This window comes from Polypterus senegalus, chromosome 15 (genome assembly GCF_016835505.1).
Source record: "Polypterus senegalus isolate Bchr_013 chromosome 15, ASM1683550v1, whole genome shotgun sequence".
NCBI lineage: Eukaryota > Metazoa > Chordata > Cladistia > Polypteriformes > Polypteridae > Polypterus > Polypterus senegalus.
In genome coordinates, this window is record NC_053168.1 from 30,631,816 (window position 1) to 30,643,273 (window position 11,458).

At 41.8% G+C, this 11,458-nt stretch overlaps 1 protein-coding gene across 1 annotated transcript in view; it reads right to left on the reverse strand.

Annotated features, from left to right (window-relative positions):
• Positions 1-9,323, reverse strand: part of LOC120515597 (G-protein coupled receptor 20-like) — a 62,708-nt gene extending 53,385 nt beyond the window's left edge. Inside the window, exon 1 of the mRNA XM_039736707.1 lies at positions 9,027-9,323. The gene's annotated coding sequence lies outside the window, so the exon portion shown is untranslated. The remainder of the gene's footprint in view (positions 1-9,026) is intronic.
• Between the last annotated feature and the right edge of the window lie 2,135 nt (positions 9,324-11,458).

Below are 11,458 nucleotides of genomic sequence, written 5' to 3' on the forward strand. Positions count from 1 at the left end.
GTAAATAAGCGCCTTCAGCTTGGGGAAGGTGCTATACAAATGAAATGTATTATTATTCTATTATTATTATATTCAACTCTGTAATGTGTAGCATTTGATGCACTGGTAAAATTACTTGTGAAAATCAAGGGTTCACTGGTCTTATACTTATACTACTACTACTGCTACTACTAATAATAATAATAATGAGAGCTTCCTGTCCAAACAGATGTCACAGTCAATGCCAACCAACCAAACAACATTTATGCGAATCTATTCACCAATAATATTATTTTAATAGACATCTCTTTGCTGTCAGACTATAACATCGGTCCAGAAGAGCATAAATTAGAGCACTACCATCAACTTCAAAATGAGATTAAAAGGCTTTGGAAAACAGACACAGAAGAAGTTCCTTTCATCATAGGTGCTACTGGGGTTATTGTTAAATCCGTCAAGCTATATACTGAAAGGATCTCTTCCAACGTCAACATTTCTAAAAACAAGCAACAATATGCACGGCATCCATTGACAGAAGAGTCCTTGGCACAGTTAGCGGTCTTTAATACCAGACATTTTCCTTTCAGATGACCCTGACTATGCACCCTAACCCTGACCAGACCTAAATTCTGGAATTTACCCCTATCCAAGACTTTCAACTATGCCCTCTCTCAAGAGGCCAGTTGAGTGGGCATTGTTTTCATACCAGCTGAAAGACTGTGAGATCCAAGGACTGAAATATAATATAATAATAATAATAATAATGTTGCATTTTATTCATATAGCTCCTTCCCCATGCTCAAAGTGCTATGGAATATAAAGTGAAATCTGTCTCACTGAAGCCGTCTCTGCCAATTCCAAAGTGAAGTTATTTCAATGTAACGCATTGCAGAGATAAATAGTCACTTTGCTGACACCTTTTCAGTGTTATTAAGACCAAACAAAGCCTTAGTTAAGATCTTGTTACATAAGAGTATGTTACTAACAGATACATTTCTTGTAGTTCCTAAACTTGTGTTCCCGAAAAAAAGTGAAGGACTGAGAATTACTAATTTGCTGCTCGCCACACATCATTTCAGTGAAGACTGCAATATAAGAATGACTTGGCCCAGCAGAATAAAGACACATCCAAGAAATCCATTATCAACAATGAACAACTGTTGATTGGACTGAAACAAAAACCTGCAGCCACTGTTGGCCCTCCTGGTGTGATCCTGTGGACTCCTGCACCAGGCCATTTCACCTGACAGGCATGTTTGCGGGATGTGGGAGGAAAAGCAGAGTACCAAACATGAAGACATCATGCAAGCAGCATAAATAAACATAAACAGCCAGCTGGACTGGTCTGACAACACAGTGGTGCTGTAAAAGAAGCACCAGAGCAGACTGGACTTATTAAAAAGACTCAAATCTAATGAATCTTGCAGCAGGCTGCTTGGAATGAGTAGCCAGTGTGGTGTTCTTTGCTGCAGTCTCCTGGGGAAGTAACTTGAGCTCAAAAGAAGCACAATGTCTGAACAAAATTATCAGGAAAGCCTGGCCCATCACAGGGCAAACCCTGGGCACACTGGAAGTGGTTGTGGAAAAGAGGATGATGGCAAAATTGGATGCCGTAATGAAAAATCCTCTCCATTGCCACCAGGAGGCGCAGTCTTGGAGCACATTTAGCCACCAGAGTCTTTACTGCTCACTGCTATCAGGCAATTCAATGCTTCCTCTCAACGCCCCAAACTAAATGCTTATACTCTTCGGATTAGTTTTCAATTTTAAGCCCATTTTGCAATTTCTGCACAATATGCATTATTTATTTATTGATTGATTGTATTATTTGTCCTATGAGTCCATATGCATGTTTTTTATTATTCTGCTGCTGTATGTATTTAAATTTCCAATTGGGAGTAATAAAATGTATCAATGTAATCGAATCCAAACTCCACACAGACAGGAAAATTGGACTACAGTACTTTCTAATCACAGGCCCCTTAAATTATGAGGCAGCAGCTTGACCACTGTGCCATCATGCTGCCTCTGGAGGAAGACTGCTATGTGTAAAAACCCATTTATCTCTTTTATGAACATGCTCAATCAGTTAAAGGGTGACAAGAAGCTGAAGTCTCTCCCACCAGCATCTGGTGCAAGGCAGGAGTCAAACCAAGATGGGCTCAGCACACAGTACATTCACTCGTACTTCTTTACTGTATATTAGAGATACAGATGAGTTTCATTTAGAAATTTGAAAGCACGTCTTGTAAATAAACAGAACTGCAGGATGGGGCAAATTTTTCAGCATACACTAACCATGGAAAAAGTCTGGGTGGCCGCCTTTATCCCAGAAATCAGGGAGAATGCCAGCTTCTCCTCCTGATGTTGATGTTGGCATTGAAGGGCCCAGGCAGCAATCACTGTCACGATTAATAAATAATGACATAGCTGATCTGTTGTGACAAAACACCTCACCCTTGTGTCACATTTCTAAACAGGTGTGCGCTCTGCTGATTTTCTTTGTGCCACTTTGTCGAGAGATGCCTAGGCTGAAGTTTACTAACATTCTTTCCAATGTTATCCATGAGAACCTCCTGCAATTCCCCATGGACACATTAAAACTTTCCCAGAATAGAAAGTCAGCCAGCCAGCTTCTGACGTTAACACAAACCCAGCAAAGTGCCCAGAAAGTTCATGGCTAGTAAACACAGCTTTGCCTGTGAGTGATGGGCACACTCTGCCATTTGACATCTGCTGTGGAGATAACTCAGCAGGAATCCATGGCTTTGACCCTTAGACGCCCCATATCACTTAAAGGTGTCCTATAGCTGGAGCGGCTACATTATCAGACTCCATTACATCTGTCATTTAAACACTGATAGCCGCCCTAATGTCTACTTTACTGGAAGAGCGCAGAGCTTTAAAAATGAGAGGGCATCGCTTGGGGAAGAAGAATTATCAACATGTGAGAATGGCATTCAACAGAAAGAAAGAAGCAAAGAAAGAAAGAAAGATTATAACTAAAAGGTGGAAGATAACATAAAATAAAAAAATCCAAGTAATCCACTTAATCCTGGAAACCAAAGCAATCAGCAGGCTCGGGTACGAGGCTTGAACCAGTGCTGGATGGGGTGCTGCTCTATCACAGGGCCCACTGACATGTTTAAAAGTTCCAATCAAATTTACATCTGGGGGAGTGAAACTGGAGAACCCTGTAGAGAAACACACTCAGACATGGGGGGACTGGGCAAACTCTACAGTACCTAGACAGTGCCCGGTTTGAAATTTAAATTAAAGGACACTAGATCCACGAGGAGGGCGGCACGGTGGCGCAGTGGTAGCGCTGCTGCCTCGCAGTTAGGAGACCCGGGTTCGCTTCCCGGGTCCTCCCTGCGTGGAGTTTGCATGTTCTCCCCGTGTCTGCGTGGGTTTCCTCCCACAATCCAAAGACATGCAGGTTAGGTGGATTGACGATTCTAAATTGGCCCTAGTGTGTGCTTGGTGTGTGGGTGTGTTTGTGTGTGTCCTGCGGTGGGTTGGCACCCTGCCCAGGATTGGTTCCTGCCTTGTGCCCTGTGTTGGCTGGGATTGGCTCCAGCAGACCCCCGTGACCCTGTGTTCGGATTCAGCGGGTTAGAAAATGGATGGATGGATGGATAGATCCACGAGTAAAGAGCCTTATTTGTTTTGTTAATAACGACAACCCCTTCTACAATGCTGCCATGTGAGGCCTTAAAAGATACTTCAGTGAGCCCTGATTTTCAGTTATTGATTAGTAGAGTGTTGTTTCAGCTTTTACTTATTGCTTTGAAAAGCTGATAAAAGCTGAATGTATAAAGAGTTTTTTTATACTTTTTAATATCAGTTGGCTGTTTTTAGAAGCCTAATAAATGGGCAGGTGGAGCTGCTGAAACAGATAGGACTGGATAGCTCACTAGAACCTTCAACAGACACATGCTAGCAGCTTTCTTTAATAAGTTTGAATGTGCCTGGTGTAGGTGCCAAAGCGAATGGACTGGAATCCCAACTGTGATTGAGAGTGAGAGGCCATAACAGAAAGACAGCACAGAGGAGCTCTAACCCTGCCGGGATAGTTAGCAACCCTTCTCCCAATCGAGATAAAAAGCTAATGGATGGACAGGGCAAATATGGATGCCAGAGGCAGTTCATTCCCCCACACGAGAGATGGCAGTGTCTTTCCAGGCTGGTCCCAGTTAGGACTGCATGGGAATTGGAGTTTAGAAGAGCAGCCCTGTTGGGGTCCTTGGGTGCCACAAGAGGGTACTGTCACGGGAAGACTGCTCTGGTTTCTATATAACCCGGAAGTGCTCTGGATGACCACTGCTGCTACACTGGAAGCATTCCTGGGCCTCATTTAAAAGAAGCCTGCTGCATCTCCCTGATGAGCTGGCGTTGGGAGGCAGTGGGTGACACTCACCAGGAGGGCAAAAGAAGTAGAAGAGCATTGCGAATTCTAAATTATTGGCTGTATTTACATGGAAAGGTTGGAAACAAATAAAAAAAAACAAACTTTATTGAGTTATATTGGGTTACACTGCGTCTGAGGTTTGGGGCACGTACTGGCTTCAATATGTAGTTACCTCCAATATGCATACATGGACAGATGTGTCATCTCTAACAAGCTTAAATGGATAGAAGTCAAGAGATGTCTCACGTGAATTTAAGTAGACAGATGTAGCAGCTTCTAGAATGTTCATGGTAGTACTGGGTTGTTGTACCGTGTTAGCCATTGTGAATGTAGTGAGATGTCAAGCAAAATGACACCTTATTTTCTAACTAAAAAGATTGTGCCTGAAGAAGAGGCCTGAGTTGCCTCGAAAGCCTGCATATTGTAATCTTTTTACTTAGCCAATAAAAAGTGTCATTTTGCTTGACGTCTCACTAGAATGTTCATGGACAGAAATCAGGGTAGCCATCCCTACTGCCTCATGCATGTGGCTGTTTGTGAGGACTGTCTGTTTGCATGCATGTCTGTTTCTAAGGATATTGGAGGCAGCAACATTGATAAACAAATCTGTCTGTTTAAGCGTGTTAGAGATTTGGATCTTGCTATAAGAACATACTGGAGGAAACTACAACTGTGCGCTAAAGTTCACTAGACACAGCTCTTGACGTCTGGCCATTTAAGCTTGTTAGAGATGGCTGTCCACCTCTGGACCACGTACGCACATCTCCACATTTAAACCTGTTAAAGAAAGCTTCTGATAGGGGTCGAGTTAAGATTCTTTAGAGACAGCTGACGAGATACACCTCAGTATACTACAGCAACCCTCTCTGCCCCTTTATTTGAATGGCATCTAATTGGTTGGAGACAAATATCTTCATCTTCCTGAGTCTATTAGGACAGTTACATCTTTAGAAGTAGAAGCTTCCTGTAGGCAGAGGCTACCGACGGCCCCTTTCTGCTTTGTTAATGAGAACTATCCATATCTATCTGACTAGGCCAGGGCTCCCCAACTCTGGTCCTGGAGGGCCGCAGTGGCTGCCGGTTTTCATTCTAACCCTTTTCTTAATGAGTGACCTGTTTTTGCTCATAATTTATTTTTTTTTAATTAACTTTAATTGATTTGCTCTTGAAGACTCAGACACCTTAATTGTTTCTATTTCCTTAATTTGTAGCCAAACAACAATGAGATACAAAATGAACCAAAACATGACGAGCAAACTGTGTTCATCATACAATGTCTGAAAATAAAGAAAGATGAAAGTGTCAGAAATGTTGATCTGCTCAGGTCCACAAAACATTTTTGAAGTGTTCTTAGAAAAGAGAAAATCAACAATTCTGGAAATGTCTGCTATTGCACAATGAGAGCAGCAACAAGCCATGGAATTAAAGAATGTGTTTAATTAACAACAAGATTCGGCTCCTAATGAAGCAACTGTTTGGAGTCAAATTGGTCGGAGTTTGAGGGCCTGACTTGGTCTTCTGTTGGCTCACTCGCTTCACATTTCATTTCTGTTTGGGTGCCATTTAAGCAAAGAAATTAAGCAATTCAGAGGAACGATGAAGAAATTCAGGGGAACAAATCTTAAAAAACAAGCCAATTTAAAGTAATTCAAAAGAATGTAACTAGCAGCAAAAACAGGTCACTAATTGAGAAAAGGGTTAGAATGAGCCCTCCAGGACCAGAGTTGGGGACCCCTGGTTTAGGCACTTCTGAGGTAGTGCTAGCCGTACCTTACATTTAAACCTGTTGGAGACAGCTGTCCAGTAATATCTGGAGACAACTCCATGTAAGCTCTGTGTATGCAAGCTTCTTTAAAGACAGCTGCCTGGACCGGCCTGTTCAAGTTTGTTCTGTTCAGACAGCAAAACTGTACAATTAAGTTTGTTGGGGGCATCTACTTACTTGTCGCTTGTTAGAGAGGACTACCCAGCCTCATCTATCTAAGCATACTGGGGGGTAAGTACATATGTTTATTTATCAAGCTTCTTACAGACAGCAATCTGGATTTGTCTGCTTTACGCTACTTCGAGACCCATATCTGTCTATAAAGGCATATTGGAGGCAACAACATCTGTTGGAGATGTAAGTATGTTAGAGGAAGCTGCTGGCACCTGTCTGTTTAGAGTCGATAGAGACGGCTGCAATGTCCAGTCCTACCTGTCTCAAGAAACTAAGAGCACCTGCATTGTGTCCAGCTACCAGGCTTCTTAAAAAACAGCATACTCGACCTGCCTGCTTAAGCTTGTTGTATTTCTTACTGATTTGTCTGACGCCTTAGTCGAACACTTGAGATACAATTGTTTGTATTTCTTTTGTTTTTCGAACTGAACTGAGTTGCTTGTGGTCACACAGTGTCAGCAGCAGGATCTGAACCAACAACCTGAGGGTTTGAAATCCAAAGCCTTAACACAGCTACTTGTATTTATCCATGTTGGCATGATCCCTGTAGATATTGCCGTATATTTAATCTTGTTAGAGACAGCTGTCCAAAATCTGGAGACAACTCCATCTTTCCATTTACACTTGGTAAAAGGTGGCTGCCTGGACCTCGCTGTTTAACTTTGTCCAACACTTTTGCTGCGAGACATCTATTAGCTCCTGTCTATTTAAGCTATCCATATCTATTTATGTATAAGAATATCAGAGACCAAAAAAATCTCCTCTTTTGTAAGCCTGTTGGAGACAACTGTTGGCTAATGGCTGTTTAAGCTTGTCAAAGATGGATGCCAAGACCCCTCTATCACAGCATACTGGGGAAAGAACATGCATTCAATTATTAAAGATAAATGGACCTGTCTGCTTAAGCTTGTCAGTGACAGCTACTCATATTTATTCGTATAAGGGTATTATGGGTAGCTATAGCTGCATATTTAAGTTTGTTAGAGACAGCTGTTTAGCGGAGACACCTACATCCGTCCATTTGCACTTGTTAAATAAAGGTAGCTGAGTTTATGTTTGATAGGGACAGCTTCCCAGCTCTGATTATCATGGATGGACATCTCTCCATTTAAACTTGTTAGGGCTGTCTGTGGATAAGAATATTAAGGGCAGCAATGACAGTTTAGGTACAGCAAAAACTCATCTATTACTCATTTAATATTGTGAAACAAGACATTCACACTACTTTGGGTCTTCATAAAACTTAAAAAGCATCAGAAAAGTGTTTTATTCTTCAATGAGACCTAAAAACAAAACGCTACTTTGTACTGTTCTGAGGGGGCTTCACCGAGACACATTTCTCTTGATATTACATATTCAGTATAAAAAGTATCTAAATCCTTCATATTAACAAGTAAATTTACCACCATGTCAATATGCCTCCCAGCTCAGAGATGAATAACCGATCAATGATGCTTTGTAAGTGTTATGAAGACCTAAAGAAGCCTTTGTTACGGTCTCGTGACATAACAGTAAATGAGTAATACTGTAGATGCATTTTTGCAGTACCTAAACTAAAACGTTACCTCCTTATTTGAGTGTTAGTGAAAACGATCGGCTTCTGCCAATCAAGTCATACGTGGGAAAGAACAAACATTTGATTATTACAGATAACCGGACCTGTCTGTGAAGCTTGCTAGAGATGGCTACCAGATCTCTCTGAATAAACGTACTAGAGGCTGCTATATCTGTGCATTGAAATTTGTTAGAGGCCACTACAGGTAGCTATTTCTGAAACCTGTAAGCGACTGTGGATGTATTTGGTAGTCAGCTTCTGGCATGTGTTCACTAAAGTCGGCTGAAGACAGATCTATGGTTTTCAGTTTGTTAGAGACGACTTCTTCTGTCTCACTGTCTGAGCACAATGGAAACAGCAGAGAAGAGAGTTGCAGGCTACTGATCTTAATATTAGGAACAATAAGCTAGAATGGGCAGCACGGTGGCGCAGTGGTAGCGATGCTGCCTCGCAGTAAGGAGACTTGGGTTCGCTTTCCGGGTCCTCTGTGTTTGCAAGTTCTCCCCGCGTCTGTGTGGGTTTCCACCCAGAAGTCCAAAGACATGCAGGTTCGGTGCATTGATGATCCTAAATTGTCCGTAGTGTGTGCTGGGTGTGTGTGTGTGTGTGTGCCCTGCCAGGGGTTTGTTCCTGCCTTGCACCCTGTGTTGGCTGGGATTGGCTCCAGCAGACCCCCGTGACCCTGTGTTAGGATATAGCGGGTTGGACAATGACTGACTGACTGACAAGCTAGAACCATGTATTTAAACTTGCTAAAGGCATCTACACATTTCTCTCTATGTTTATTTATAAGAAAAAAGCGAAGTGAATTTGCTAATCTAAGATTTCCGAAGCAGACAATGGGATTTCTCTATTTGAGCTTGTTAGAGGCAGCTACTGGAATAAATGTAAAAGTAATCTTATACTCTGAAAATTAAGAAAGTTAAAATTCATTCACAGTTACAAAAATGATATAAAAAGGAACTCCACCTTCACTTTTTTTAATCATGAACATCACAATGCCTGCACATAAATTCAAGTTGAACCCACGTTAAGAAAGCTAAAAATTCGTTGATAACTACAAAAATGATATAAAAAGAACTCCTCCTTCCCCGTGATCATGATCATCACAATGCCTACACAGAAATTCAAGCTGAACTCACCTTTGCCTGAAGAAAGCTGTTCAGGTCTCCCAGTGGCTGAGAACAGAGAGCAGCACTCACTAAAAACCGGACAACTCGTCCACCACTAGCAATATCAAGTGTGATGGGGGACTCAGAAGGCTGACCTCTTCAGTGGAGATGGCTGCTGGACACTCTTGTGCTCATTGCCCCTTGATGTTCTCCCTCCTTGGTTGTCCCTCAGTAGTCAGTAAAGTGCACAGCTCCTCACAGAATGGCCAGTCTTGTTGGCATGTGTGGCTTTTGGTCGCTTTCCTCTTTTTTTAACTCAGTACATCTCCTTCCTTCTGCTTTCCTCTCTCTCTCTCTCTCTCTCTCTCTCTCTCTCTCTCTAAACACCCCCCCCCACACACACACCCACCATGTGCGCGCGTGCCGCCTAACTGACTCAGTATCCCAGATGGCCATAAGTGCTGACAAATTTGTTTAAACTTTCTCCCCCAGCTATGAATCCTTAAAGAGGAACTTAATCGTCCAAGTTTACATTAGGCATGACGTCAGTCAGCAGCTCTGTTACCTATGAATAGACACCTCTTGGTTTGGTAAAAGTGCAGCATGGAGAAAACATTTGGCTACTTGAGAGAACACGAGGGGCACTGAGACCTAAAACGCCACCTTGTCAGGATAACCTTAGTTAGTAACTGGCTCTCTCTCTTTGACAGTTTATGTCATAATATCTTCTGGCAAAGCCAAGGTGGTGCATTCACACTTGGCACATTGTATGTTTGAAGTCAGGTGTCCCCTTGATATCCCCTCTGCCAGCAGCCCTAATATTTTTACCTGTTGTGAACACTGCACTGAAGTTCCACCTGCTCTTGAATTCTTTGAACCTGCTATTTCAGAAAAACAAGGTCATATTAAACCAGCAATGGCCTCATTTCAGGAGCCAACTCTGGACGGAATATTCATCCATCTGTCTCACAATGCTTTTCAATACAGAAGGCACACATGTATGGTATTCCTAATTTCAATTATTAATAAGCAGTATAAATGTAAAGATGTAAAAGGCTTTCCCTCCCTTTTGCTTTACATTTACATTTTAGATCTAGTCACTCAGCGGACATTCTTATCCAAAGCAACTTACAAAAGAGGTCAATGTAGTTCAGTCTATTTAGGAACAAGGCTGTAAAAATGACCGTCACCAATCAAGAATTCTAAACCAAACCAAACAGAACATGTTTGCTAAAACGCCAGGGCATACGCTGTGATCTTGTAAGACATGCTTGATTAATATCCTACCCTAAGGAATGGCGCGTGTAAATTTATATGTAGGGTCTCAAATACTGGAATGACCTCCCGTCTGGTATTAGAGAGGTGCCATCTGCCTGAGCCAAGATCTCACTAATGCCGTACGCTGCACCCCACTACAGCTGCTGCTCAGGCTCGTCATATTCATTCATTCTGTGAACCCATTCATTCCGCAGGGTCATGGGAAGCCATTCATATTAATCTTTAAAGTAATTGTTCTAATCACTGTGACTGGCTGTTACTAAGTCTTTCCTGTTCTCTTTTTTTTTTTTGTTGTGCTCGCTGTTGCTACCACTTTGGCCTCAACACAGTCGCTCAGAGTGGAATGGAGAGATTAACGTCACCAGAGTTTGACAGACCAGTGACAAAACCACAGATTCTTAATAAAAGCCAGGAATAAATACATACGAGTGGCACAGAGATTAGTAATGTGAGTACTCAGTAGTTTCCAAGTCGTCGATTCTAACTTGTTTTTTTTTTCTGACACAATATCTGTATCATATAGAGCAGTGGTCCCCAACTCCAGTCCTGGAGGGCCCCAGTGGCTGCAGGTTTTCATTCTAACCCTTTTCTTAATCAGTGACCTGTTTTTGTTGCTAATTAACTTCTTTTGAATTCGTTTTAATTGACTTGCTCTTGAAGACTCAGACCCTTTAATTGTTAATTCTTTTTCATTAATTAGCAACCAAACAATAAAGAGATACAAAAGGAGCCAAAACAGCACCAGCAAACTGTGTCCATCATACAATATCTGAAAATAAAGAAAGATGAAGGTCTCAGGAATGCTGATCTGCTCAGGTCCCCAGAACATTTTAAGAGTGTGCTCTTAGAAAATAGAAAATCAACAATTTCGGAAATGTCTGCTATTACACCACAAGAGCAGCAACAAGCCACTGAATTAAAGAAACGGGTTTAATTAACAACAAGAATCGGCTCCTAATTAAGCAACTGGTTGGAGTGAAATTGGTTGGAGTTTCAGGCTCTGATTTAGTTGGTCTTCTGTTGGCTCCCTCGCTTCACATTACATTCCTGTTTGGGTGCCATTTAAGGAAAGAAATGAAGTAAATCAGAGGAACGATGAAGAAATTCGGGGGGCACAAAACATTAAAAAACAATTCAATTAAAATGAATTCACAAGAAGTTAATTAGCAACACAAACAGGGCAC